We start from the raw sequence: 24859 nt of genomic DNA, 5'->3' as shown, positions 1-24859 counted from the left end.
TTCTGTATCAAAAGACTCATTGGGCCAGGGGTTCCCACGAGCTGGAAATCAATTGTCCAATTAGGGCAAAATCGCACTTTTGTCCCGCCTCACATCGGAGGCGGGGTCCTGACACGCCGACCACCTGACCCGACCCCAGCTCACCCCCAATGACAAAATTCAGCCCCAACTTTTCCTTTCTGTCTCTTTTTTCTCTCTCAATCCAATCTTTCTTTCCATCTCTTTCTGTACCTGATTGGACTCTAATTCAATGGCAAAATACTGCGGATGCTGGAAATCTGAAATAACAGAAAATGCTGGAAGCACTCGGCAGGCCAGGCAGCATCCGTGGAGAGAGAAACAGAGTTAACGTTACAGGTCTGGGACCCTTCATCAGAACTGGAAAAAGTTAGAGATGTCGCGGGTTTTAAGCAGGTGCAGGTGCAGAGGCGGGGAAAGGGGGAGGGGAAGACAGAACAAAAGGAACGGTCTGTTCCTAATGACTCTAATTCACTCTCTTTCCTTCTCCGTCATTCCTCTATTTCTTTCTCAATCCTTAAATCTCATGGGTTAAGGAGATAGCCCATCGGTCCCGTCGCTCCCCAAAGTCCCAGATGCCCCATTGCCCTCACAACCCCGTTATCAGCTCTCTCTGCCAGCAATTTGCGGCGCAGAGATCTTTCGAGCTAAAGGTGTGAGGAAACAAATCTAACAAACGGGGCTCGCCGTGAGATGCCCCGCTCCAGCAAAGCCTGGCCCACTACTGTACTTAGCTTGATTCATGGGCCTGCTGCGATCCTGATTTTCTAAGGGTACTCTGTCACAACTGATGGATTTTATTTCCTGTGACAAGAGTATCCAGTGCTACCATGCACCGCAGTGCCCTTGGGCAAGGGAGGGAGAAATAAACCAGCCAGGGTTCCCATTCCTGATCACCATGCAGTGACCCTCTCACATAAGAAATAGGAGCAGGAGTTGGCCATTCGGCCCCTCGAGCCCGCTCTGCCATTCAATAAGATCATGGCTGATCATCGACCTGAACTCCACTTTCCCGCCCGATCTCCATATCCCTTGATTCCCCTAGAGTCCAAAAATCAATCTCTCTCTCTCAGCCTTGAATGTACTCAACGACTGAGCATCCACAGCCCACTGTGGTAGAGAATTTCAAAGATTCACAAGAAATATTTTATGGCAAAGCATATAGGTGGAGACACTGGGTGAAGTTGAACAACTTGTTGACGCTGAACCATCTTGGCTCATACAGGAAGGAGGTCCATTTGGGCAGGCTGGTGTGAAGCTGGAACCATAAGCGTAGGGAGAAAACTGGGGGGAAAGGAAAGTGAATGCAATGAAAAAATATCAGGAATTGAGAATGTGATGCCTTTAAAAAAAAAATCTGAATTTCACAGTTCTTGAAAAAGAATAGTTCACTCTTAACCTAGATCTTAATTATACAAAAAATGTTGCCCAATACAAAAGACTGAGAGGCGATTATCTTTTCACTTTTAACCATCTCTTTATTGCTGCAAACCTCTTTTATCACTTCAAATCTCAAATTCTTTCCAACCTTTTAAAGTTGCATTGCAGAATGGCTTCATTTGACGTTTGAGATCTGTGGCACTGATAGAGTTAATGTGAGGGTTGCTGGTTTGCCTAATGGGAAGAAAACGCAAATAGGCAAGAGGAACAATGACAGACCTCTGCGGTTACATTAGTGCGCTGACAGAGGCCTTGAAGGGTGCTGTCTGCTGAACCGCAGCCACAGATCCTTTCCTTTATAAGTGTGCCCTTTGAGTGGACAGATACAATCTCTGAGGAACAGTAGCAACTGCACTTCACACTTTCTATCGACTCAGACATTAATACTTCTCTTCACAAGTTGCTGCTGTCAGGTATGGCAAATACACTTGGGAAGATTTCCTTCGGTTTTTCCAGTGACATCATGAATCCTTTATTTTAGAACAAGTGGCCGCTTTTGCTGAAAATAGCAGAGAAAATCTTCACAGGCACATTTACAGTGGTGACCAGAGAGATTCCTCCTCCAGAACCTCCTCCTGGGTCATTCATAGAACCATAGAATCTTACAGCACAGAAGGAGGCTATTCGGCCCATCGTGCCAGTGAAAGAGCCGTCCAATTCGTCCCACTCCCCTGCCCTTTCCCCTTAGCCCTGCAAATTTTCCCCCCTTCTAAGTATGCATCCAATTACCTTTCAAAAGTTATTATTGAATCTGCTTCCAATCGGTTAATTAACCCACATTATCACTACCTGTCAAATTGTGTGATTTCGTTACAGGATCCAGTGCTACCCTCTATGGCAGTGATGCCCAAACCGTACTGCCCTGCCAACCCAGCCCTTGAAACCCAAGGATCTCAGTCCTAGCTACACTTATGTTGCTTACTTATTGGTTTGTCCTGTTTGAATTTTGTGGGTTTCAAGGTCTTTAAGAGCTGTTCTTAGCATTGTGGCCTCATTGGGTGGGTACATCCTATTATCAGAACCCCAAGAAAGTCAGCTCATATCGGCAGTCACGCAATTTCATGGAAATGTGGAATTAAACTGCCTCTCATTTATTTCAATTCTGAAGAAAGCTCAGCATCCAAAACATTGACTGGACTGTCCCCTCCAGAGATGCTGCCTAGTCCGTTGAGTGTTTCCATTATTTTCTGTTTTTGTTTCAGATTTCCATCTTCCGCAGTTTTTTTTGGCCTGCGCATACGAATAACGGCTTCAGGATTATGGGATGGTTGATCACCCAGTTAACACTAACTCTGTTGGGGCATTCAAACGAGAATTTGGTCAAGAGTAGTGATAAATGGGATTGGGGCAGGTGGCTATTATCCAGCTGGGACTTGAAGAATGACCTCGATGTTGGAGCAGGTCGGTGCGTCGGAAAGGCCTTCCCTTGTTTCTAAATTCTTGTGTCCTAATGGTCAGTAAACACAAAGCTTGAAGACATTGTAAAGAATGACAGAGACTATGGTGTGTCACAAGGCAGTAACACATCTTGGGTTGAGGGGACACTGATAAACCAATGGAGTTTTGCACCAGCAGTCTATGATGTCAGCTTAGCTGTTCAGTGTGTTACTAGTTGGCAACACACTGCAGACTGCTCGCTCTCCTGCAGATTATTACACTATCTCTATATTGTAACAAGTGTGTTCATTCATACTAATGTATAAACTCAGCCTTTGCTGTTTTAAACGCAGTGCTGCAGCATAACCAGTCATCTTCGGGGTTCCAGTAACTCAAAGGTTGTAAAAGGCGAAATACAAAATAAACTTTTAGTGGATTAGCACTTATGTTTGGACTGGGAGAGGTTCAAAGTGGTCTAAGACTCCACCCCAGTCTTGTGTTATCATTCACACCTCTCCGATCACTGCTTGGCACGATAAAATTAGTAATTTAATGAGTTCAGCTATTTTTTTGGTCAAATAGCATTAACTTACCATGAACTTGGGAAATTGGCAAGCAATTTTTGGATTCAGTTCCCCCTCCGCCCCGCCATGCGACACGATAGCACAATTTCTCCAACACCCAAAGAAATAAAGAACTTGCATTTATATAGCGTCTTTCACATTCTCAGGACATCCCAAAGTGCTTTACAGTCAATAAAACTTGTGAAGTGGAGTCACTGTTGTAATGTAGGAAACATGGCAGCCAAATTGTACACAGCAAGGTTCCACAAACAGCAATGTGATAATGACCAGATAATCTGTTTTAGTGATCTTGGTTAAGTCATAAATATGGGCCAGGGCACGGGAGAACTCCCTTGTTCTTCTTCAGATAGTGCCATGGGATCTCCACCTGAGATGGTAGATGGGCCTTGGGTTAACGTCTCACCCGAAAGAGGGCACCTCCGACAGTGCAACACTCCCTCAGCACTGCACTGATGTGTCAGCCTAGATTTTTGTGCTCAAGTCTCTGAAATGGGACTTGAACCCACGACCTTCTGACGCAGAGGCGAGAGTGCCGCCAACTGAGCCACAGGGGATTGTGCGGTGGGTGAGAACGTTTGGAGAATGTCAGATACCTAGTCTTGCTTGAGGCGTGTTGACTTTGCACTTGCCGTGCTCAAATTCTGAGTTTGGATTCCAAGTTTCGGCTTGTCTGCAACATCTTTGCCTTTCGGATTATAAAATCTGGATCATGACTTGCTTTTGTGGCTTAAGAGGTTTGAAAGATACAGACCAATGCCATGCAGAAAACATCCTTAGGAAATGACAACTCTGTACATTGCCTGTAATTCAATAGCATCATAGAATAGTACAGCACAGAAGGAGGCCATTCGGCCCATCGAGTCTGCGCCGGCTCTTTCGAAGAGCAATCCAGTTAGTCCCACTCCCCCGCTCTTTCCCCATATCCCTGCAATTTTTTCTCCTTCAAGTATTTATCCAATTCCCTTTTGAACGTTGCTATTGAATCTGTAACGGCCAGTCTATCACACAGTGCATTCCAAATCCTAACCACACGTTGCATAAAAAAGTTTTTTCTCATGTTGCCTGTGGTTCTTTTGTCAATGACCTTAAATCTGTGCCCTCTGGTTATCGACCCTTCTGCCATTGGGAACAGTTTCTCTTTATTTACTCTATCTAAATTCTTCATGATTTTAAACACCTCTATCAAATCTCCTCTTAGCCTTTTCTGCTCTAAGGAGAACAACCCCGGCTTCTCCAGCCTATACACGTGACTGTATTCCCTTATCCCTGGAACCATTCTACTAAATCTCTCGACATCCCCTCCCCAAAGCCTTCACGTCCTTCCTAATGTGTGGTGCCCGGAATTGGACACAATGGGCTGGATTTTGCCAGCCCGGGAGAGGCGGGTTTGGAGGCGGGACTGCCGGGAAAATGGCAGAATCTGGGGGCGGGTGCCCATTCCGCCCCCAACCCGCCTCCGTGCCATCTTCCCAGGAGGCGGATACCCGACCTGCGCCGCGTCCCATCTCCTGGAGGCAGGAAGGGGGTCACAGCCACTTAACAGGCAGTTAAGAGGATTATCCCCATTTTTCCACCAGGGGCGCAGGCTTCCCGATGTCAGGAAACCCCGCCAGGGTCACTGAGGCGAGCAGTGGGTCTGTGGGGGTCGGAGGGGTGCAAAAGTGCTCTGTGGAGGGAAGTGATGGGTGCAAGTGTGGAGAGGTAATTATGTGAGGTGAGTGAAAAGTGGTAGAAAATGTTTACTTACCTTTGTTTCTTCCTGCAGGCTTCAACAGTTGGGGATGCGGAGACTCCCGCATCTCACTGGCAGAGATGACAGATGGCTGCTGCATTCTCCAATGCAACAACCATCTAATTTCTGCTCACAAAAGAGGTTTGATGAGTCTTGAATACAAGAACTCATCAAACAACGAGAATGTCAGTGTTTGACAGCTTCACAGAGTTGTCAAACGATGACAATTCACCTGTCAAAAATGTTTGACAGATGAAACGTCATACGCTGACGTTCTCTGTAACCGGCTTCCCCTTAATTGGCCTGCTAACCCCGTGGGCTTAACAAGGTCAATCAAGGGAAAATAGCGTGGGTTGGCCACAAGTCGTTGGAGGCGGGACTAAAACCCGACAGGCAGCAGTCCCGCCTCCAATGCGCCTCCATTGGCAAAATCCCAACCAATACTTCAACTGGGGCCAAACTAATGTTTTATATAAAAGTAAAATACTGCGGATGCTGGAAATCTGAAATAAAAACAGAAAATGCTGGAAATACTCAGCAGGTCAGGCAGCATCTGTGGAGAGAGAAACAGAGTTAACGTTTCAGGTTGGTGACCCTTCATCAGAACTGGAAAAAGTTAGAGATGTAACAGATTTTTAAGCAAATGCAGGGACAGGGAAAGGGGGGAGGGGAGGAAAGAACAAAAGGGAAGGTCTGTGATAGGCTGGAAGGCAGGAGAGATTAAAAGACAAAAGGGATGATGGTGCAAGACAAAAAGAGATGGTAATGGGACAAGTTAAGAAACAAAAGATGAGTCTAGATGAGGTGTAAATGGGAATGGCAGAATCATCAACAGCTGCCATGTGAAAAAATGGGGGCCGAGGTTATGGTCTGAAATTGTTGAACTCGATGTTGAGTCCAGAAGGCTGTAAAGTGCCTAATCGGAAGATAAGGTGCTGTTCCTCGAGCTTACGTTGAGCTTCGTTGGAGCAGTGTAAGAGGCTGAGGATGGAGAGGTCAGAGTGGAAGTGGAGCGGAGAATCAAAGTGACAGGCGACCGGAAGCTCGGGGTCACACTTACGGACTGAATGGAGGTGTTCCGCAAAGCGGTCACCCAATCTGTGATTGGCCTTCCCCAATGTAGAGGAGACCGACCACATCATGAGCAGTGAATACAGTATACTAAATTGCAAGAAGTACAAGTAAATCGCTGTTTCACCTGGCAGGATGTTTGGGGCCCTGGACAGTGGGAAGGGAGGAGGTAAAAGGACAGGTGTTGCATCTCCTGCGCTTGCACGGGAAGGTGCCGTGGGAAGTGGAAGGGGTGTTGGGGATGATTGAGGAGTGGACCAGGGTATCGTGGAGGGAGCAGTCCCTTCGGAATGCTGAAAGGGGAGATAAGGGGAAAATGTATTTGGTGGTGGGATCACACTGGAGGTGGCGGAAATGGCGGACGATAATACGTTGAATGTGGAGGCTGGTGGGGGGAAAGGTAACGACAAGTGGAACCCTATCATGGTTCCGGGAGGGAGGGGAAGGGGTGAGAGCAGAAGTGTGGGAAATGGAATGGACACAGTCAAGGACCGTGTCAACCACGGTAGAGGGGAATCCTCGGTTGAGGAAAAAGGAAAACATGTCGGAAGCACTAGTATTGAAAGTGGCATCGTCAGAGCAGATGCGGCGGAGATGGAGAAACTGGGAGAATGGAATAGAGTCCTTACAGGAAGCGGGGTGGGAGGAAGTGTAGTCCAGGTAGTTGTGGGAGTCAGTGGGCTTGTAGTGAATGTTTGTCAATAGCCTATCCCCAGAGATGGAGACGGAGAAGTCGAGGAAGGGAAGGGAAGAGTCGGAGGTGGACCATGTGAAGGTGAGGGAAGGGTGGAAATTGGAAGCAAAGTGAATGAAATTTTCTAGTTCTAGGTCGAGAGTAGGAAATGGCACCGATACAGTCATCAGTGTACCGGAAAAAGAGGTGAGGGAAGGGACCTGAGTAGGACTGGAACAAAGAATGTTCCACATATCCCACGAAAAGGTAGGCATAGCTAGTGTTTTATATAGGTTTAGCATAACCTCCTGGCTTTTGTACAAATAGTACAGGATGTGTTACAGGAGTGATTTAGGAAGCTTTGTTGAGCCGACCTCATCTGTCACAATCACTGTGGGCAAAAGTTGCTTGAAACCTCCATTGTAAATATACGGTATTTACTTTTATACGAGACAAAGATAGAAACCAGGGATGCTAATGGACAAATGCTTAGCACGCTCACGTAACATTCCCCAGCTATTTAATTGAGGCATTACCCCCTTTAAGTTAAATGGGGAGTGCCTCAGTTAAAATAATGGTCGTAGGAACGTCTTGCGAACTTGCTGAGTGTTTGTGCGCTACTATCTTATTGGGCCATGCTGCTAGAACAGAACGTTGAAGAAATGTCATCACTCAAAGGGTGAGTAAGATTTTCAGTGATCCAGCAGATACGGTAATTGAATCAAAGGCAGTAGGGAAGTTCAAGATGTGAGTTGAAAAACTGCGAGGATGAGCTTGATGGGCTGAATGGCCTTTCCCGTCCTTGTTTTTCTCTTAACTTTTTATGTAAGTAATTTGGAGGCTATTGTCTGGGCGTCGATAGTGCAGAAGATGAAGGGTGGCAGACTTCCACTCCTTGACGTATGATGATAAAGTGCTGTTCAGCCTGGGTCTCTATTAAAGCTCCAGTCACTGCCAGTAGTTCCCATCCTTTGAAAAACCAATAATAAAGTCCCAAAGGCGTTGATTTGATTGGTGCCACATGGCTCAACAGAAAACCTTAATGGAGGGAATCTTCCAAAACTGCTGTTTGCGTGCAGTGATGATGTTCCCATGACAACACAGCTCCTGCGATGCTCCACGGTGTTTACACGCAGGGGGCACAATGGCTTGTGAACAGCACAGATGTCAGAAGGTTTTACTGATGTGGCTGTGAACCGAGCTGGTGTAGGCTACTGTGTGTAGCTGACAGCTTTAGCTACAGGGCAGTGGGGGAATCTATTTAAGACACTGCCAGTGACAGCACCCAGGCTGCCAGCTCAAACTTATCATGCTCCCCTTTCAAAGATATAAAAAAAGAAAAGAAAGAAAAAGACTTGCATTTATATAGCGCCTTTCACGTCCTCAGGACGTCCCGAAGTGCTTTACAGTCAATGAAGTACTTTTTGAAGTGTAGCCAATTTGCGCACAGCAAGCTCCCACAAACAGCAATGTGATAATGACTAGATCATTTGTTTTTAGTGATGTTGATTGAGGGATAAATATTGGCCAGGACACCAGGGATGACTCCCCTGCGCTTCTTCAAAATAGTGCCGTGGGATCTTTTACGTCCACCTGAGAGGGTAGACGGGGCCTCGGTTTAATGTCTCATCTGAAAGAAGACACCTCCGACCGTGCAGCGCTCCCTCAGCAGCGCACTGCAAGTGTCAGCCTAGATTTTGTGCTCGAGTCTCTGGAGTGGGACTTTAACTCTGACACAGAGGCGACGGTGCTACCCACTGATCCACGCGGCTGACACTAAGATACAGATTTGACGAGGTTATATTGTACGCCAGTGTGAGTGTGAGAGTTTACCATGAGTTTTTTAAATTAATTTTCTTCCCCTTCTTTTGGGTCCTACCACCATGGATCATTCCTTAGCCAAGCTGGTGGGCTGACGTCCTGCCACAGGCTTCCCCCAAACTGCGTGAGAATGAACCACCCTTCGACTTTTTTTTAAACCTCTTCCTTCTTCCCTCCCTGTGGCCAAATGCCAGGTTTCCATTTTGCGCCTTCAACAAAACGGCTGCCACTGATTGGCCACAGAGGAGGGGGGCGGGGCTAAACCAATATAATGTGCGATTCCCGTAATAATGAAAAAGGGGGTGCTGAGACCGATTGACAGCAAAGGGGTATTTTATTTTTAACGGGCTGCCTACATTATGTTCAAATCACCACTTTTGCCAGCAGCATTAGAAAACCTTGTACTGGTCTGTGCCTGCTCTTTATAAACAGAAATAATGTTTTGAGAGATTCAGAGAATTCAGCTGTGAAGTGGATGTTTCATTTCCTGCTGATTCACTGTTTCTGTTAAAAAATGTAGTTACAATTTCTTCAGAATAACAATTGTTTGGCTGTGCATAACTTATTCCAATGAACAGGGATAAAGGCGGTAGACTTCCTCTACAGTAATGTGCTTCACAGCTCTACATTGGGTCTCAGAACCTAAAAATCCTGCCTTGTAACAATTTTTTAGAGTTTTTATACCCTTTGTAAGCTTAAATAAAGGGTGTGTACAATATACTGGGGGAACTCTCTGTTAAAAAATATTCTGTTAGGTCCTACCTTGTGATCTCCTCCAGCCCTCTACAACCCTCCGAGAACTCAGCTTTCCTCCAACTCTGGCCTCTTGTGCATGCCCCACTTCTTACGCCCCACCATTGGCAGCCGTGCCTTCAGCCATCTAGACCCTAAGCTCTGGGATTCCCTCCCCCAAACCTCTCGACCTCTCTCTCCCCCTACCTCTTTGACCAAGCTGTCCTAATGTCTGCTTCTTTAGCTCGGAGTCCATTTTTTCTGATGACGCTCTTGTGAAGCGCCTTAGGACATTTTACTACGTTAAAGGGGCTATACAAATGCCAGTTGTTGCTGTTGTTGTTGCTGTTGTCTGAAGCGGCAGTCTTCAAAAGAAGTTCTAAGAACATAAGGAGATAAGAATTAGGAGCAGGAGTCGGCCATATGGCCCCTCGAGCCTGCTCCGTCATTCAATAAGATCACGGCTGATCATCGACCTCATCTCCACTTTCCCGCCCGATCCCCATATCCCTCGATTCCCCATGAGTCCAAAAATCTATCGATCTCAGAGCCTTGAATATACATTCTAGCAGTTTTTTATTCGCATCAAGCATCATAGAATGTTATAGTACAGACACTGGCCATTTGGCTCATCACTTCTACTACAACAACTTGCATTGATATAGTTCCTTTAACATGGAAAAGCATCACAAGGGATATTTCTCTACCTAATCTAATCTCTTGCTCACTGCCCAATCCCTTTAGTACTCCAGTTTTTCAAGCAATTATTTAATCCCCTTTTAAAAGTATTTAAGGGCTTTGTTTCAACAGTGGTTTGTAGTGAAGAATTCCACATTCCAACCACCCCCTGTGTAAAGATTTTTTAAATCTAACTTCCTCTTTAATTGTTTTCTTGGTTCCGCTGAATTTCTGTCTTTTTATAATTTGAGTGACCAGCGGAAACTATCGCTATTTATCTTCTCACAATGCTTGACAGCCTTGAAGCCTTCGATCAGGTTTTCCATTTTAGGAACAGGAGAAGGCCAATCAGTTAGATCATGGCTGATCCTTATCTTACATCCATCTACCCGCCTTGGTTCTGTAACCCTTCATATCTCTGCCTAACAAAAATCGATCAATCTCAGATTTGAAATTTTCAATTGACCCCCCCAGCCTCAACAGCCCCTCTCACCATCACTGGCCAAACAGCTGCACAGAAGAAGTCTGCGGTGCGAATGACAACAAGGCACAAATTGTAATTAATAAACGGACTCTTCTTTTGTTGAGAAACCAAGTTAAAGGGTGCAGGAGCCCACTGTGGATGTGAAGAGTAGGAGAGAAGGTGCAATAACTGAAGCTCGGTTTAATAGAAAAACAAATCGAAGTGGGAAATATAGTCTCAAAAAATCTTTGGCAGTTTCTTCAAAGTTGTTCTCGTGAGGTTTAAATGATTTTATAAATCACTCATGCTTTGTTCTCCCGGTTCATGATGTCATCTGAACTCCCTGATTGTATACAGCATCACCACACACTCGAAGCTGGTTCTTAAACAATTTCTGTTAGGCCAGGGTATTAAGGGTTACGGAACCAAAGTGGGTAGCAATATCAAGGAGCATGGAGGAGTCCAGCACTAACTTGGCGCAGGGCTTTGCGCAGAGCTTGGAGCCCATCCTTTCCCACATGGAATGGGTGGTCATCTCCATCAGCACACTTGTGGAACCAACCATGATGGCCAATGTCATCAGAGTTAGGTCACAGATCAACCGTGATCTAATTGAATGGCGGAACAGGCTCGAGGAGCTGAATGGCTTCCTCCTGTTCCGATGTTCCTAACACTATGGGGGTCTACTCTGACTTTTCGGCGGAGCGTGCTGGTCGGTCACCCATTCTGGCAAAGCGCCCCCCCCCCCCCCCCCCCCAGGATTTTGAGGCCCTGGCTCAGCTAGGAAGACCAAAGCTATTTTATTTGGCTCACACCAAAAATCAGTATCCAGGCCCTCAACTCCACCTCCCTCCCCAACAGCTCTCTCAGACTGAACCAGACCGTGTCCTGAGCGGATCATAATCCCCGCAGTGGGGCTCGAATCCACGACCTTCTGTCTCAGAGGTGAGACTGCTACCATTGCTACCATTGCTTTCGTCACCTCCAGACTCAACTCCTTCAACGCCCTTCCAGCCAAGCTCCCATATTAAATCCTGCAAAAGCTTATGTGAGCATTGTGTCCTGGACTAAATCCCGTTTGCCCACCTCCCCTGTCCTCAATATCCTTTATTGGCTTTCTGTGCCCCAACAAATCAAATTCAAACTCCTTGCTCTTATTTCCAAGTCACTCCATGGCTTCACCTAGTCTACTTCTTCAACCTCCTGCAGCCCTACATGACACGCTGTGCTCTTCTGTCCGCAGGCACCCTCCCTCTGTTCTACCACCAGTGGCAGAGTCTTCAATCATCTCAGCCCAAGTCACTGGAACTCCCTCTCTGCTTTGCTCCTTCTTCCCTCACTTTAAAAACCAGCTTAAAGTTCTTGGGGCCGAGATTGCAACTCCCCGTCAGTAATTCTGGCAGGAGAACTAACAGAATGTCTGACAGGAGATTCCAGGTGCTGCCCTTACCTGGAAGTTTCCTGCTGCCTTGCTTGGGAATGCAGCCTCCACCTACACCAAACAAGGCCACCTAGGGGGAGGGGAACAGGGGGCCGGGGATGGGGGCAGTGATGGGATCTCCCATGCCTGGATCAGTGCTGGAGAGCACAACGGGTGCAGTAAGTGCTGGGACCATGACCAGTGAAATTTCAGCCCCTTTATCTATTAATCATCTCTTCCATTACTGCTCGGTGTCCGTTCCTCCTCTGTGTAGTGCGTTGGTACATTTTCTACACTGAAGTCGCTATATAAATACATGTTATCAAAGAATCATAGAATGGTTACAGCACAGAAGGAGGCCATTCAGCCCATCAAGTCCATGCCAGTTCTCTGTAAGAGCGCTTCCACTAGTCCCACTCCCCTGCCCTTTCCCCGCAGCCCTGCAAATTTTTTTCCTTCAGGTACTTATCCAACTCCCTTTTGAAAGCTGTGATTGAATCTGCCTCCACCACCCTTTCAGGCAGTGAATTCCAGATCCTAACCACTCGCTGCATAAAAAAAGTTTTTCCTCATGTCGCCTTTGGTTCTTCTGCCAATCACTTTAACTTTGTGTCCTCTGGTTCTCGATCCTTCTGCCAATGGGAACAGATTCTCTCTATCTACTCTGTCCAGACCCCTCATGATTTTGAACACCTCTATCAAACCTCCTCTCAACCCTTTCTGCTCTAAGGAGAGTAACCTCAGCTTCTCCAGTCTGTCCCCATAACTGAAGTTCATCATCTAGGGAACCATTCTTGTAAATCTTTTCTGCACCCCCTCTAAGGCCGTCACATCCTTCATAAAGTGCGGTGCCCAGAATTGGACACAGTACTTCAGTTAAGGCCGAACCAGTGTTTTATAAAGGTTCATCATAACTTCCTTGCTTTTGTACTCTATGCCTCTATTTATGAAGCCCAGGATCCCGTAAGCTTTTTTAACCACTTTCTCAACCTGCCCTGCCACCTTCAACGATTTGTGCACATATACCCCCAGCTCTCTGTTCATGCACCCCCTGCAGAATTGTACCCTCTAGTTTATATTGCATCCCCTCGTTCTTCCTACCAAAATGTATCATTTCGCACTTTTCTGCATTAAATTTCATCTGCCCATGTGTCCGCCCATCCCACCAGCCTGTCTATGTCCTCTTGAAGTCTATCACTATCCTCCTCACTGTTCACTATACTTCCAAGTTTTGTGTCATCTGCAAATTTTGAAATTGTGCCCTGTACACCCATGTTCAAGTCATTAATATATATCAAGAAAAGCAGCGGTCCTAGTACCGACCCCTGGGGAACACCACTGTGTACCTTCCTCCAGTCCGATAAACAACTGTTCACCACTACTCTCTGGTTCCTACCACTTAGCCAATTTCGTATCCATGCTGCCACTGTCCCTTTTATTCCATGGGCTTCAACTTTGCTGGCAAGCCTATTGTGTGGCACTTTATCAAACACCTTTTGGAAGTCCATGTACACCACATCAACCACATTACCATCATCAACCCTCTCTGTTACCTCATCTAAAAACTCAATCAAGTTAGCTAAACACGATTTGTCTTTAACAAATCCGTGCTGGCTTTCCTTAATTAATCCAAACTTGTCCAAGTAACTGTTAATTTTGTCCCGGATTATCGTTTCTAAAAGCTTCCCCACTACCGAGGTTAAACTGACTGGCCTGCAGTTGCCGGGTTTATTCTTACACCCTTTTTTGAATAAGGGTGCAAAACTTGCAATTCTCCAGTCCTCTGGCACCACCCCCATATCCAAGGAGGATTGGAAGATTATGGCCAGTACCTCCACAATTTCCACCTTTACTTTCCTCGGCATCCTAGGATGCATCCCATCCGGTCCTGGTGACTTATCTACTTTAAGTACATCCAGTCTTTCTAGTACCTCCTCTTTATCAAATTTTATCCCATCCAGTATATCAACTACCTCCTCTTTCACTATGAGCTTGGCAGCATCTTCTTCCTTGATGAAGACAGATGCAAAGTACTCTTTTAGTACCTCAGCCATGCCCTCTGCCTCCATGTGTAGGTCTCCATTTTGGTCCCAAATCGGCCCCCCCCCCCCCCTTACTACCCGCTTACTATTTATATGCCTATAAAAGACTTTTGGATTCCCTTTTATGTTAGCTGCCAACCTATTCTCATACTCTCTCTTTGCCCCTCTTATTTCCTTTTTCACTTCCCTTCTGAACTTTCTATATTCAGCCTGGTTCTCACTTGTATTCTCAACCTGACATCTGTCAAATGCCCCCTTTTTCTGCTTCATCTTACTCTCTATCTCTTTTGTCATCCAGGGAGCTCTGATTTTGGTTATCCAACCTTTCCCCCTCGTGGGAATGTACCTCGACTGTACCCAAACTATCTCCTCTTTAAAGGCAGCCCATTGTTCGATTACAGTTTTGCCTGCCAATCTTTGATTCCAGATCCGTTCTCAACCCACTGAAATTTCCCTTCCTCCAATTAAGTATTTTTACTCTAGATTGCACCCTGTCCTTTTCCATAGCTAATCTAAACCTTATGATACTGTGATCACTGTTCCCTAAATGTTCCCCTACTGACACTTGCTCTATTTGACCCACCTCATTCCCCAGAACCAGATTCAGCAATGCCTCCTTCTTCGTTGGGCCAGAAACGTACTGATCAAGAAAGTTCTCCTGATCATACTTCAAAAATTCTTCTCCCTCTCTGCCCTCTACACTATTACTATCCCAGTCTATATTAAGATAGTTGAAGTCCCCCATTATCACTACTCTATAGTTCTTGCACTTCTCTAATTACCCTGCAAATTTGCTCCTCTATACCCTTCCCACTAGTTGGTGGCCTATAGAATACACCTAGTAATGTAATGGCACCTCTGTTGTTTCTTAACTCTGTCCTTGACACCCTCCAGAAGATGTTGTTGTCACTCTGCATAAAGTTAAAGTATTGTGTGCAAAATATATGAACTGCTTTCTGCCTGGTTCATATGACCCTAACTGCCCAGTTTATTTAAAGTATGCGACAGCTGGTCCCATTGTTTTAATCTGTGTTTACTCTTGCCTGTACTTGCTGATACGCTTCAATAAAAAAAGTACTTAGGAAGGCAAAAATAATATCATGTGAAATCTGTCACATCTTTATTTGATTTTATCATTGAGTCATAATTGCATGGCACGGAAGAACATTCAGCCCATTGTGGCTCTTTGAACGAACTGTTCACTGTCTCTAAATTGTCAGGCTGCTTGTCCGACATCCAGTCCTGGATGAGCAGAAATTTCCACCAACTAAATATTGCGAAGACCGAAGCCATTGGGCTGGATTTTGTGAATGGAGGCGAGTTGGAGGCGGGACAGCTGCTTCTCGTGTCAATGTCCCGCCTCCGTCCTCGTCTGACCAACCAGAGGGATTTTCCCCTGATTGACCTTGTTAAGCCCGCCCTGCGGGCTCAGCAGGCCAATTCGGGAGGAAGTCACTGACAGAGCACGTCTATGTCAGATGTGCCATCTGTCAAGACTTCTTGAAAGAACAAATGTCAGCGTTTGACAGCTCTGTGAAGCTGTCAAACACTGACATTCTCTGTAGTTTGATGAGCCCTTGTGTTCAGGACTCATCAAACCTTTCAAATTTGTCAATTTCAAATGGCTGTTGGGTCGGAGGATCCAACAGCCAGTCTGTGAAATCGACAATGAGGATGTCGGGTCTCCCGATCCAGCGCGGCTGAAGGCTGTAGGAAGAAAACAAGGTAAGTGAACATTTTTTTACACTTATCACTCACCTTACATACTTACCACTCCACACTTGCACCCATCACTCACCTCTACATCTTACTTCCAGGTGCCTCCGACCGCCGCAGACCTCCTTCACGTCTCCTCCAACCTGGCGGGGTTCTCCAAGGTCGGGAAGCCTGCACCTGTGAAGGTAAAATGGCACGAATCCTTTTTTCTGCCTGTTAACTACCTGTTAACAGGCAGTTAAAAGTATTTAATGCCTTTCCCGCCTCCAGGAGACGGGACCCGAAGCAACACATCTCCCCGCCTCCTGGCAAAAGGGCACGGAGGCGGGATGGGGGCGGGTTTGCCATCCGCCCTCACTTATCTGCTACTTTACCAGCAGTCCCGCCTCCTCGGAGCTTGGAAAATCCAGCCCATTGTCTTCGGTTCCCGCCATAAACTCCGTTCCCTAGCCACCGACTCCATCTCTCTCCCAGGCAACTGTCTGGGGCTGAACCAGACTGTTCGCAACCTTGGTGTCATATTTGACCCTGAAATGAGCTTCTGACCACATATCCGCGGCAGAACAAAGATCGCCTATTTCCACCTCCGTAACATCGCCCAACTCCACCCTTGCCTCAGCTCACCTGCTGCTGAAACCTCATCCATGCCTTTGCTACCTCTAGACCTGACTAATGGTTGGAAGGACAACTGGTGTCCAGGACATTGGGAGAACTCCCTGCTCTTCTTCAAAATAGTTCCCTGGGATCTTTACCATTTATATCATCCACCGAACCAGGGAAATGGTGATTATTATCCCAAGTCCGCAGAGTTTTTTTTTTTTTAAAGTAAATGGAATTTTCTGAATGTTTTGACAATGAAAAGGAAGAATCTTGCCATTCACTTGATGTGGAAAATATAAATCTTCAAAAAATTAAGATTACAGGGGAAAAATATCTGAAGACCATTGAAAGTTGAGAATACATTCAGTACTTGAAGGGTTAATCTATTCAGAACGGGCCCGAAGGATTAGTTTAGCTGCCATTTGAATTTCTGTGCCGATGTTTCAGTCAGTTTAACACTTTTAAAATGCAATGGCCTGGCTGCTACATCTGAAAATAACACAATTCAAAAGTGTTTTGTCGCTGTGCCAGAAATTCCGTTTTGCAGGGATCATTTTAACACCGTTTAAAAAAACATTTTTTTAAACTGTCATCAGTCTAACCTGTGCTTTGTGCTTTTGAATCCAGTCCCTCTGTCTGTCTGTAGGTTGCCATCTATCTTTCTGTCTGTGTCTGCCTGCCTGTTTATCTGTCTGTGTCTGCCTGTCTGTCTGGCTGTGTTTGCTTGCCTGTGTCTGTCTGTGTCTGCCTGTCTATGTCTGTCTGTGTCTAATTGCCTGTCTATGTCTGTCTGTGTCTAATTGCCTGTGTATGTCTGTGTTTCTGCCTGTCTGTGTTTAATTGCCTATGTGTGTCTGTGTCTGCCTGTCTGTCTGCTTGTCTGTCTGTGTCTAATTGCCTGTTTGTTTCTCTGTGTCTAATTGCCTGTGCCTGTCTATGTCTGCCTGTCTATGTCTTGTTTCTGTCTGTCTGTGTCGAATTGCCTGTGTCTGTCTGTCTAATTGGCTGTGTCTGTCTGTGTCTAATTGCCTGTGTCTGTCTGTGTCTAATTGCCTGTATCTGTCTATGTCTAATTGCCTTTGTCTGTCTGTGTCTAATTGCCTGTGTATGTCTGTGTCTGCCTGTCTGTGTCTGCTTGTCTCTTTGTCTGTCTGTGTCTAATTGCCTGTTTGTCTGTCTATTTCTGCCTATCTGTTTGTCTGTCTGTGTCTAATTGCCTGTGTCTGTCTGTGCTAATTGCCTTTGTGTGTCTGTGTCTAATTGCCTGTGTCTGTCTGTGTCTGGCTGTCTGTTTGTCTGTCTGTGTCTAATTGCCTGTGTCTGTCTGTGTCTAATTGGCTGTGTCTATTTTTGAAAGTTATTTATTTAAAAAAAGCAAACATTCAGTGCTCACTTCACATCTTAGAATTTTCTGGCCAGCCTGCTCAGACCACCCAGTCCTAAACTGGGCAGTTGACAGGGAGTTTTCCTTGAAGGACATTAGTGAACCAGTTGTGTTTTTACGACAATCCGACAGCTTCATGGTCACTTTTTACTGATACCAGATTTTTATTTCCAGATTTTTAAAAACTGATTTCAAATTCTCCATCGGCCATGGTGGGATTTGAACGCACGCTCTTTGTATTATGAGTGAAGGCTTCCCCAGAGGGTTTTTAAACTGTATCAGAAAATGGAGGTGCTCAGAAGCCTTGGGCGACCCATCTTCAGGACCCTGCGCAGCCAGATTCAAACATCCCCTTTAAATAGTCACTGCAGCCTTTAACGCTGCAGCTGTGTGCTGTTTCTCACCTGTCACTGATAATGAGCTCCCTCCTGATGACAAGCCTGAGCCAAGCCACGAGCTCGCTGTTCATATTTAATGAGGCGAGCTTAGCCTGTCGCAACGCCAGCAAATCGCAAAACGCAAAGCTCACTCAGCTCCACTCCCCCGCTTCGGTGTCAGAGCAATATACCCTGGGACTCTCAGCAATACTTTGGCCACACGATTGAATTTTTTACCTATTAATTCGTCATGGCTTTGAAACATACTTATCATTACAATGCACTGGATAAAAGTGTGACACAACAACAACAACTTGTATTTATATAGTACCTTTAGCGTAGTAAAACGTCCCAAGGCGCTGCACAGGAGTATTTTAAGACAAAAGATTTGACACCGATCCACATAAGGATAAATTAGGGCAGGTGACTAAAAGCTTTGTCAAAGAGGTAGGTTTTAAGGAGCATCTTAAAGGAGGAAAGAGAGGTAGTGAGGCGGAGAGGTTTAGGGAGGAAATTCCAGAGCTTAGGCCCTTGGCAACAGAAGACATGGCCACCAATGGTTGAGCGATTATAATCAGGGATGCTCAAGAGGGCAGAATTAGAGGAGCGCAGATATCTCGGGGGGGTTGTGGGGTTGAAGGTGATTACAGAGATGGGGAGGGGTGAGGCCATGGAGTGATTTGAAAACAAGGATGAGAATTTTGAAATCGAGGCGCTGCTTAACCGGGAGCCAGTGTAGATCAATGTAGGTAACAAACGCATCAACAGCCTTGTATCTGAATATCTCCTTATGTGGCTCGGTGTCAAATTTTGTTTGATAACACTCCTGTGAAGCGCCTTGGGATGTTTTACTAAGTTAAAGGCGCTGGGGGCGAGAAATTGGGCTCGGTAGTGTCCATTTTTTTAGACGCTACGTGGCCTCCTAATGCTCAAAAATGGCGTCTGAGATGTGCGCACGCACGCTTCCGATGGGAAGGGCGCCAGACGCCATCTCGGTAAAGGAGTTTGCGTGCGCGCAACTAACAACCGGCAGCAGCATGCAGAGCAGGTAGACTATGACGTCAATCAGTGTGAAACGCCAATTTGACGCCAGCGCTGCCATTTTCGAACACCGCATCCTCCAGCCTATGTCCTCTCTGAACCTCGCATGGCTGAACACGATGTTAAATGGCATGAAGGTCCCCCATCAGCGCTATTTAAAGGGATCGTGAACTACTTACAGATTAGTTGCTGGATAATTTCTTCTGGCTGCTGGTTCAATTGTAAGTGTTTTCGGAGCTTTCCTCTATTTTTCTATACTTGCCTAACGTTTCAGTAGTCTACAGGGAGTGTTCTGGCTGGTGCTGAAGTACTTTTTGGTTCATTTAAAAGCTTGTGCTGAAACAAGTTGCTTCCAGACATGGGTGGCCTGGTAGACCTTCCTCTTGGAATTGAGCATGACTGGGAGAATGACGAGAGGCCATGCAGAGCAGGACAAGATGCTGGAAGAGGGAGAAGGGCTCTCAGTCGGAGGCCTTATCCACAGAGGGTCCTAAGGGAGCAATTCTCTTTCCTGAAGTTCAACGAGGACTAATGCTTGAGACGTCTTTGCTTCACTAAAGAGGCCATGACTGAAATCTACCAACTACAGCAGCCACAACTGCAACCTCACAGCAGGGCAAGGACTGCATTGCCTGTGGCTGTCAAGGTGACTGTGGCTCTTAACTCTTATGCATCTGGCTCCTTCCAGGTTCTTGCTGGAGATATAAGCAACATCTTGCAGTTTGCAGTACACTGCTCCATAAGGATGGTCACCGAGGCTCTCTATACAAAGAGAGACAGCTTCACCTCATTCCCTCTTGCCAAAGACAAGCAGGTGGAGTGAGCAGGAGAGTTTGCATGGATTGCAGGCTTTCCCATGGTGCAGGGTGCCACTGACTGCAAGCATATTGCCTTGCGTACGCCTCATCTGAACTCGGCCATTTTCATGAACTGAAAGGGATTTCACTCGCTCAATGTGCAGCTGGTGTGCGACCATAGGCAGCGCATCATACAGGTGAATGTCCGTTATCCTGGCAGTAGTCACGATTCCTTCATTCTGTGGCAGTCCTCTGTGCCAGTTGTATTTGACCCACCACAGCAAGTCAAAGGCTGGCTACTGGCCGACGAGAGTTATCAACTCATGACACGGCTCAGGACTTCGGTCTGGAATCCACACACACGTGCACAGCAGGCCTACAATGAGAGCCATGATTCCACAAGGATGATTATAGAGCGCACCATTGGTGTCCTGAAGCAACGCTTCCGCTCCTTGGATCACTCTGGTGGAACCTTGCAATACTCAGCTGGGCAGGTATCAAGATTTGTGGTAGTATGCTGCATGTTGCACAGCCTGTATATTATGAGGGAACAACACCTTGCCACCACGTATCAGGCGAGCAGGCGAGAAGCTGAGGATCAGGAACACCATCTACAAGGCACAAGTCAGGAGTGTGATGGAATACTCTCCACTTGCCTGGATGAGTGCAGCTCCAACAACACTCAAGAAGCTCGACACCATCCAGGACAAAGCAGCCCGCTTGATTGGCACCCCATCCACTACCTTAAACATTCACTCCCTCCACCACCGGCGTACTGTGGCTGCAGTGTGTACCATCTACAAGATGCACTGCAGCAACTCGCCAAGGCTTCTTCGACAGCACCTCCCCAACCCGCGACCTCTACCACCTAGAAGGACAAGGGCAGCAGGCGCATGGGAACACCATCATCTCCAAGTTCCCCCTCCAAGTCACACACCATCCTGACTTGGAAGTATATTGCCGATCTTCATCGTCAGTGGGTCAAAATCCTGGAACTCCCTACCTAACAGCACTGTGGGAGTACCTTCACCACACGGACTGCAGCGGTTCAAGAAGATGGTTCACCACCACCTTCTCAAGGGCAATTAGGGATGGGCAATAAATGCTGGCCTTGCCAGCGATGCCCAGATCCCATAAACGAATTTTTAAAAAGGAGTAGGAAGTAGAGGAATTGGAAGTGCAAGAGGAGGAAGTGCAACAGGAAGTGGAGGAACAGGAAGAGGAAGGGAGGCTACAATGTAGACAGCCCCTTTCTGCCCGGGCTCTACATAAGGAAATACTTAATGAGCGATACCAATAACCTCAACCACACCTCCCCATTCAATTGAGGAGACTTCAGATGGCTTTGGAGGGCGACCTTGAGCAGCTCTGGGCCTAGAAGGCCCGGCTTTAGACTGCACCACCTTGGCATGGGTGGCAGCAGTCTGGCCTGATTGGATAACAGGCAACAGCAAGGGCACTGGCAGAGTGACAAAGGTGGGAGCAAAAATGCTGTCATCCTGAGAGAGGAAAGCAGGTTCGTGTTCCGTGGAACCACTGCCACTCTCCTGGGGTGGCACCTTAGCAATCGTGCTGATTTGTTGAAGAACAGATTGATAGACTGCTGTAGCATCCTGGAAGCCCCTTTGAACAGTGGTATCCAGAGCCATGATGGCAGCAACCTGAGCTTGCAAGGCAGCACTCAGCCTTTGATGGAAGCTGTTTGTGCTGCAATGGAAGCTGTGACATCGGCCATCAGACGCTGCATCATGGTGGGTTGCACAGGTGTGCTGATGGACATGACCACCTGTTCCATGTTGGAAAGGATGGGCTCCAAGCTCTGTGCAAAGCCCTGCGCCAAGTTAGTGCTGGACTCCTCCATTCTCCTTGACATTGAGCACAGGCTTTCTGGCAGGCTTTCCAGTGCACTAAGCATTTGGTTATGTACACCCATCAGCCTTCTTCTGTAGCTCGGCCCATCGAAATCCTCATCTGAGCCCTCTGTAGTACAACTAGTGTGCGGCCTCGCCCTCTGGTGAGTTGGCACCTGCGCTATCCTTTTCCCCCCTGCCCTGGCTCCTGCGCACTCATGCCCGGTGTCTCAACACATGAAGATGCCTCCTCTATCCTAGCCCCTAAAATATGTGCAGTGTCAGTATCTGAGCTGGTGGCTGTGAGTGTAAGATCAAATGACGGTGTCTCTTCATCATCACTGTCTTCTTCCTCTTCCTCCACTGACTGGGAAGGCTTCAGTTCTCGGGTATCTGAAATCAAAAAGGGACATGGGTTGGGTTGTGACAGCGAGGGGAGAGGAGAAAGTAAGAAGTGCATGCTTACACTATCTGCAGCTTCTAAGTCAGGAGAGATTGAGGGATGAGGGAGAAGTGGGAAGAGAGAAAGAGGATCAGGTATGCAGATACGCTCATCGTCGATCGCTTCAGCCCCGCCAGTGGCCACAGCCTCAACGGTACCCCTTCCCCTGATGGCCAGCGGTGCCCACTCCATGGGGGTTAAAGCATATAGGTGCGCCTATCCCCTGCTGATTAGCTTCTGCTGTCTCCAGTTGTGCACCACCTTGTCCTGCAAGAAAGAGGGAAGTGTGTCAGTGAATGTCCTGCAATCTATTTGAGTGATGTGGCTGTCATGGTTGAACAGTTGCCAGTGTGTGTGAGCTGTGAGTTGCAGGTGCGAGCCTTGCAACAGTGCTAAGTGTGTGAAGGTGAGATAAAGCATATGAATTTTAGGGTTGAGTACTGATTGATAGAGGTTGTTGGTAGGTGGGTGATGGGGGTGCAGTGACTTGAGCAGTGGATGAGGCTAGTGGTGCAGTTGATAGGAAATGCCATTTGAAGATGAACTCACTCAGCTTGACAGCTCGTGTGAGATCATTAAATTTCTTCCTGCACTGCATCCATGCCCTTGGAGCAACAATCTTGGCATTGACTTCCGCCACTACGTTTTCCCACTGCCTCCTGAGCATAGGTCTGGAGGGCCTCCTGATCCCCCTGTGGATTCAGGACGTCTCTCCGGCTCTTCCACCAAGACCTCCAGTTCAGCGTCTGAAAACCTTGGTGCACACTCTCTCGCATGTGCAGCCGTTGCCCAAGGTATCACAGCCCAGATTGCCTGTTGCAAAAGCTCCCGCCACTTCCTGCAGCCACAGCGCACCTCCCCTTTAAAAGGTGCAGGCTGCCTTTAAGTCGTGCTAGCCACTCGCGATATCGGGTCCCCCTGCTGATGTGTTGCAGCCAATGAACAGCGCGGGCAGCAATCATGCAAAGCAGCAGGCAGCACAAATTTAACATGCTGCCTGCAACACAATCAACGGGTGCCGGTTAATTGCGTACCGCGCTCCCCACGCCCGGTTTTCAGGGGTTAGCCAATTTCCCTCTTTATATAAATGCAAGTTGTTGTTGTGTGCCATGCCTTAACCATTTTTTGAAAAATAGTCGGCCGTTGACACGCAAACTATTCCCACCGACAGAAGGGTCGCTAACCAAAGGAAACACATTTAAGATAATTGGCAAAAAAGTCAGGGGGGTGGGGAGATGAGGAGAATTTTTTTTTAACGCTGTGAGATGTTATGATCTGGAATGCACTGCCTGAAAGGGTGGCGGAAGCAGATTCAACAGTAGCTTTCAAAAGGAGAATTGGATAAATACATAAAAAGGAAAAATTGGCAGGGCTATCAGGAAAGAGCGGGGGAGTGGGACTAATTGGATCGCTCTTTCAGAGAGCCGGCACAGGAACGATGGGCCGAATGGCCTGCTTCTGTGCTGTATGATTCTGTGAACACATGCATGCGCGGCTCAATTTCAAATTTTAAAGCCTGACCTAAGGAATTTACACTTTCATTCATTTGAAAGCGTAAGTAGAGTATAAAAAAACAGAAGCTTTTAATGTTGATGTATTCTTAGGGAAGATTTATGTATGCTGTCATTATTGATAGGGCTGTTGGCCTAGAACAGTGTGAAATAACGTTCGATTTTACATTGTTTTATAAGCAGAGGCATCAGCACCCCAGCCACAAAGCCTGACATGTTTTACTGCTGCCTGTCTTAACCGGGTCGAGTTTATAGACACCAAATGTATATTGCTGTTGATATCCAATATGCCTATTGCCAATGACCTTCTTCTCTGCTGTGCACTGTGAGTGAGTGCGTAATGACTAAATTACTGCCCTTTCCATATGGCACATGCAGACCTGTACTGCTGCCCTAAGCAGGCCTAATTACTGGACACGTCAAGCATGTATTATGACAGCCTACGTTAACTAGTGTTTATATATGGCTCTGCAATTAAATGGACATTCCGACTGCTTAATCATTCCGCACATGCGCGACCATAAACCCACTTAATTGAAGCCAATTAACTTTCAGCAGCAGAATGAATGAGGGGCTTCAGAAAGGTGTGCAATCACAACAAAGCAACAAGCCCCTCGGCCAACCCAAGTCATGTTAGAAAGCAGTGATGCAGAAAAGAGCCAAGGACACCCTGTAAACAAGAATGAGAAACCACCCATAGGAAGAAAGCCCTGAAAAAGTAAAGGCCTCGGGGCATCCCAAAGCGCTTTACAGCCACTGAAGTACTTTTGAAGTGTAGACACTGCTGTAATGTAGCAAACGCGGCAGCCAATCTGCGCACAGCAAGCTCCCACAGACAGCAATTGAGGCAGAAGATCAGCCATGATCTCATTGAATGGCGGAGCAGGCTCGAGGGGCCAAATGGCCTACGCCTGCTTCTTATGTTCTTATGTAGCAATGAAATCAATGACCAGATCATCTTTTTGAGAGGTGTTGGCTGAGATATAAATATTGGCCAGGACACCGGGGAGAACTCCCCTGCTCTTCTGCTCTTCTTTGAAATAGTGCCGTGGAATCGTTTACGTCCACCCGAGAGGGCAGACGGGGCCTC

General features: G+C 46.8%; 1 protein-coding gene and 1 pseudogene across 1 annotated transcript in view; one reads left to right on the top strand and one right to left on the bottom strand.

Moving 5' to 3' along the window:
* The window catches only part of card11 (caspase recruitment domain family, member 11), a 262608-nt gene that overhangs the window by 74345 nt on the left and 163404 nt on the right, over positions 1-24859 (top strand). The gene's annotated exons all lie outside the window — the stretch shown is intronic.
* Positions 21247-22450, bottom strand: LOC147110354 (uncharacterized; annotated as a pseudogene).

Source organism: Somniosus microcephalus, chromosome 11 (genome assembly GCF_052327205.1).
Source record: "Somniosus microcephalus isolate GS21.2 chromosome 11, FLI_Smic_1.0, whole genome shotgun sequence".
NCBI classification, from domain to species: domain Eukaryota; kingdom Metazoa; phylum Chordata; class Chondrichthyes; order Squaliformes; family Somniosidae; genus Somniosus; species Somniosus microcephalus.
This window is presented reverse-complemented; position numbering and strand designations above follow the sequence as displayed.